Source organism: Arachis duranensis, chromosome 10 (genome assembly GCF_000817695.3).
Source record: "Arachis duranensis cultivar V14167 chromosome 10, aradu.V14167.gnm2.J7QH, whole genome shotgun sequence".
Classification (NCBI taxonomy): domain Eukaryota; kingdom Viridiplantae; phylum Streptophyta; class Magnoliopsida; order Fabales; family Fabaceae; genus Arachis; species Arachis duranensis.
Genome location: NC_029781.3, coordinates 69,399,384 through 69,404,028, shown reverse-complemented (window position 1 = coordinate 69,404,028; position 4,645 = coordinate 69,399,384). Strand labels below are relative to the sequence as shown.

Sequence of the window (4,645 nt, the reverse complement as noted above, 5' to 3'; positions counted from 1 at the left end):
TTTTTGGCGTTCAACTCTGGTTTGTGACGTGTTTCTGGCGTTTGACTCCAGAATGCAGCATGGAACTGGCGTTGAGCGCCAATTTACGTCATCTAATCACGAATAAAGTATGAACTATTATATATTTCTGGAAAGCTCTGGATGTCTAATTTCCAATGCCATTTAGAGCGCACCATTTGGAGTTCTGTAACTCCAGAAAATCCATTTTGAGTGCTGGGAGGTCAGAATCCAACAACATCAGCAGTCCTTTGTCAGCCTTTTATCAAAGTTTTGCTCAGGTCCCTCAATTTCAGCCAAAAAATACCTGAAATCACAGAAAAACACACAAACTCATAGCAAAGTCCAGAAATGTGAATTTAGCATAAAAACTAATGAAAACATCCCTAAAAGTAACTATATCCTATTAAAAAACTACCTAAAAACAATGCCAAAAAGCGTATAAATTATCCGCTCATCAATCATCAACCTAAAAGAAAACAAAATAATATAGATAAAATTAAAATAAAATTGGGTTGCCTCCTAATAAGCGCTTCTTTAATGTCAATAGCTTGACAGTGAGCTCTCATGGAGCTTCACAGATGATCAGAGTATGGTTTAGATCTCTTAACACCAAACTTAGAGTTTGGTTGTGGCCTCCCAACACCAAAATTAGAGTTTGAATGTTGGGGCTCTGTTTGACTCTGTATTGGGAGAAGCTCTTCATGCTTACTCTCCATGGTTACAGATGGAGAACCTTGAGTCTTTACTACAAGGCATTCTTCATTCACATGAAGGATCAACTCTCCTCTGTCAACATCAATCACAGCTCTTGCTGTGGCTAAGAAGGGTCTTCCAAGGATGATGGATTCATCCTCATCCCTCCCAGTGTCTAGGATTATGAAATCAGCAGGGAAGTAAAGGCCTTCAACCTTTACTAGCACGTCCTCTACTAGTCCATAAACCTTTTTCATAGATTTATCTGCCATCTCCAATGAGAATTTGGCAGCCTGTACCTCATAGATTCCCAATTTCTCCATTACAGAGAGTGGCATCATGTTTATCCCTAACACCAGGTCACACGGAGCTTTTTCAAAGGAATTTTGCTGAACCAATGTATTCAGTTCATTGGTGAGCAAGGGAGGCTCTTCCTCCCAAGTCTCATTACCAAATAACTTGGCATTCAGCTTCATGATTGCTCCTAAATATTGGGCAAATTGCCCTTCAACAATGTCTTCATCCTCTTCAGAAGATGAATAGTTATCAGAGCTCATGAATGGTAAAAGAAGGTCCAAGGGAATCTCTATTGTCTTTGTATAAGCCTCAGATTCCTTTGGTTCCTCATTAGGGTATTCCTTATTGACCATTGGACGTTCCCTGAGGTCTTCCTCATTGGGATTCATGTCCTCCTCCTCCTCTAAGGTTTCGGCCATGTTGATTATATCAATGGCCTTGCACTCTCCTTTGGGATTCTCTTCTGTATTGCTTGGGAGAGTGCTAGGAGGAGTTTCGGTAACCCTTTTACTCAGCTGGCCCACTTGGGCCTCCAAATTTCTAATAGAGGATCTTGTTTCAGTCATGAAACTAAGAGTAGCCTTAGATAGATCAGAGACTATGTTTACTAAGCTAGAAGGATTATGCTCAGAATGCTCTATCTGTTGCTGAGATGATGATGGAAAAGGTTTGCTATTGCTAAACCTGTTTCTTCCACCATTGTTATTATTGAAACCTTGCTTCTGTTAATCCTTCCATGAAAAATTTGGATGATTTTTCCATGAAGGATTATAGGTGTTGCCAAAGGCTTCACCTATGTAATTCACCTCTGCCATTGCAGAGTTCTCAGGATCATAAGCTTCTTCTTCAGAAGATGCTTCTTTAGTACTGTTGGATGCGTTTTGTAATCCATTCAGACTCTGAGAGATCACATTGACTTGTTGGGTCAATATTTTGTTTTGAGCCAGTATGGCATTCAGAGCGTCAATTTCAAGAACTCCTCTCTTTTGAGGTGTCCCATTACTCACAGGATTCCTCTCAGAGGTATACATGAACTGGTTATTTGTAACCATTTCAATAAGTTCCTGAGCTTCTGCGGGCATTTTCTTTAGGTGAATGGATCCACTTACAGAATGGTCCAGTGACATCTTGGAAAATTGAGAACAGACCATCATAAAATATATCTAATGTGGTCCATTCTGAAAGCATGTCAGAAGGACACTTTTTGGTCAGTTGCTTGTATCATTCCCAAGCTTCATAGAGGGACTCACCATCTTTTTGTCTGAAAGTCTGAACATCCACTCTAAGCTTGCTCATCTTTTGAAAGGGAAAGAACTTGGCTAAGAAAGCCGTGACCAACTTATCCCAAGAGTCCAGGCTATCTCTAGGTTGTGAGTTCAACTATGTTCTAGCTCTGTCTCTTACAGCAAAAGGGAAAAGCATAAGCTTGTAGACTTCAGGATCAACTCCATTGGTCTTAACAGTATTACAGATCTACAAGAACTCAGTTAAGAACTGATAAGGGTCTTCTGATGGAAGTCCATGAAACTTGCAATTCTGTTGTAGTAGAGAAACTAATTGAGGCTTTAGCTTAAAATTGTTTGCTCCTATGGCAGGGATTGAGATGCTTCTTCCATAGAAGTTGGAAGTTGGTGTAGTAAAATCACCAAGCATCTTCCTTGCATTATTATTTGGTTCGGCCATAATTGTTTTTTTTTTTTGCTGCTTCCTTTTCAAAAATTTCAGTGAGTTCCTCTTAAGAGTTTTGTGCTTTAGCTGCTCTTAGCTTCCTCTTCAGAGTCCTTTCAGGTTTAGGATCAGCTTCAACAAGTATGCCTTTATCTTTGTTCCTGCTCATATGAAAGAGAAGAAAACAAAGAAAATATAGAATCCTCTATGTCACAGTATAGAGATTTCTTGAGGTGTCAGAGGAAAACAAGAATGGAAGGATGAGGTAGGTAAGAAAGAATTCAAACACTCAAAGAGAGATGGAGTTCGAATTGACAATGGAGGAGGAATCTTAGTGTTTAAATAGAAAAAGATGAGAGAGGGGAAGAAATTTTCGAAAATTAAGATTTTAAAATAATTAGTTAATTAAAAGGGATTTAAAAAAAATGTTTTTCGAAAATTAAGAGTGAAAAGGTGGTTTTGAAAAAGATAAGAAATAAATTTGAAAAAGATAAGAAGTTAGAGCAAGATTTTGAAATCAAGGATTTTTAAAAAGAAGATATGATTTAAAAAAAGATATTTTTGAAAAACAAATTAAAAAGATTTGATTTTTAAAATTAATGACTTGATTAACAAGAAACTAAAAGATATGATTCTAAATTTCAAATATGGAAGCTCTCTTAACAAGAAAATAACAAACTTGAAATTTTTGAATCAAGATTTTTTAAAATATGAGGAAAAGATTTGATTTTTGAAAAAGATATGTTTGAAAATATATGATTTTGAAAAAGATATGTTTGAAAATATTTGATTTGAAAAAGATTTGATTTTGAAAAAAACTATGAAGATTTGAAAAAGATTTGATTTGAAAACAAAATTCCTCTCCTTGCGTCATCGTGGCGTTAAACGCCCAGGAGTTGCATGTTTTGGGCGTTTAACGCCGAATTGCTGCATGGTTTGGGCGTTTAAACACCTAGCCAAGTACCCTGGCTGGCGTTTAAACGCCAGTTTTCCTTCTTCACTGGGTGTTTTGAACGCCCAGCTTTTTCTCTGTAATTCCTCTGCTTTATGTTCTTGGATCTTCATTTTGCTTAATCCTTTATTCAAGAAGATATGTTTTCAATTTTGAAAAACAACAAAATGAGTCAAAACATATAATTCTTGGATCAAAACACAAGATATATGCAAGAACATTATGCACATCAAGATGAACACCAAGAACAATCTTGAAGCTTAAGATGAACATCAAGAACTCAGTTTTCTTAATGAAAGAAAACATGGAGGACACCAAACTTAGAACTTTCTCATGTTTGGGCCATGTGAATGCAAGAATGCATATGTAGAACATCATGCAGTGCAAATCAATAAATCATGAAGATCAAACAAGGCAATTCATCAAGAACGACTTGAAGATCATTAAGAACACAATGCATGTGTTTCGAAAATTGCAAGACAATTAAAATCATGCAATTGACACCAAACTTAAAATTTGGCCCTAGGTTCAAACAAGAACCATGAAATATTTTTGAGTTTTTATGATTTTATTAATTTTTTTTGGATTTTTCGAAAATAATTTTGGAAAAACGAAAAAGAAGAAAAATTTTTGAAAGATTTTTGAAAACTTTTTTAGAATAAAATAATGGTTAAAACAAGAAGAAAATTACCTAATCTGAGCAACAAGATGAACCATCAGTTGTCCAAACTCGAACAAGCCCCGGCAACGGTGCCAAAAACTTGGTGCACGAAATTGTGATACACAATGGTGCCAACAACTTGGTACGCACAATTGTAATCTCAACTCTTTTTCACAATTTCGCACAACTAACCAGCAAGTGCACTGGGTCGTCCAAGTAATAAACCTTACGTGAGTAAGGGTCGATCCCACGGAGATTGTCGGGTTGAAGCAAGCTATGGTCACCTTGTAAATCTCAGTCAGGCGGATTCAAATGGGTTAAGGAGTTTTCATAATTAAAAGATAAATAAAACATAAAATAAAGATAGAGATACT

At 36.5% G+C, this 4,645-nt stretch overlaps 1 non-coding gene across 1 annotated transcript; it reads left to right on the top strand.

Moving 5' to 3' along the window:
- The first annotated feature begins 2,172 nt into the window (after nucleotides 1-2,172).
- Nucleotides 2,173-2,280, top strand: LOC127743528 (small nucleolar RNA R71). Its single transcript, XR_008004916.1, has one exon. It is a non-coding gene; the product is annotated as a small nucleolar RNA R71 (small nucleolar RNA).
- Nucleotides 2,281-4,645: the final 2,365 nt, after the last annotated feature.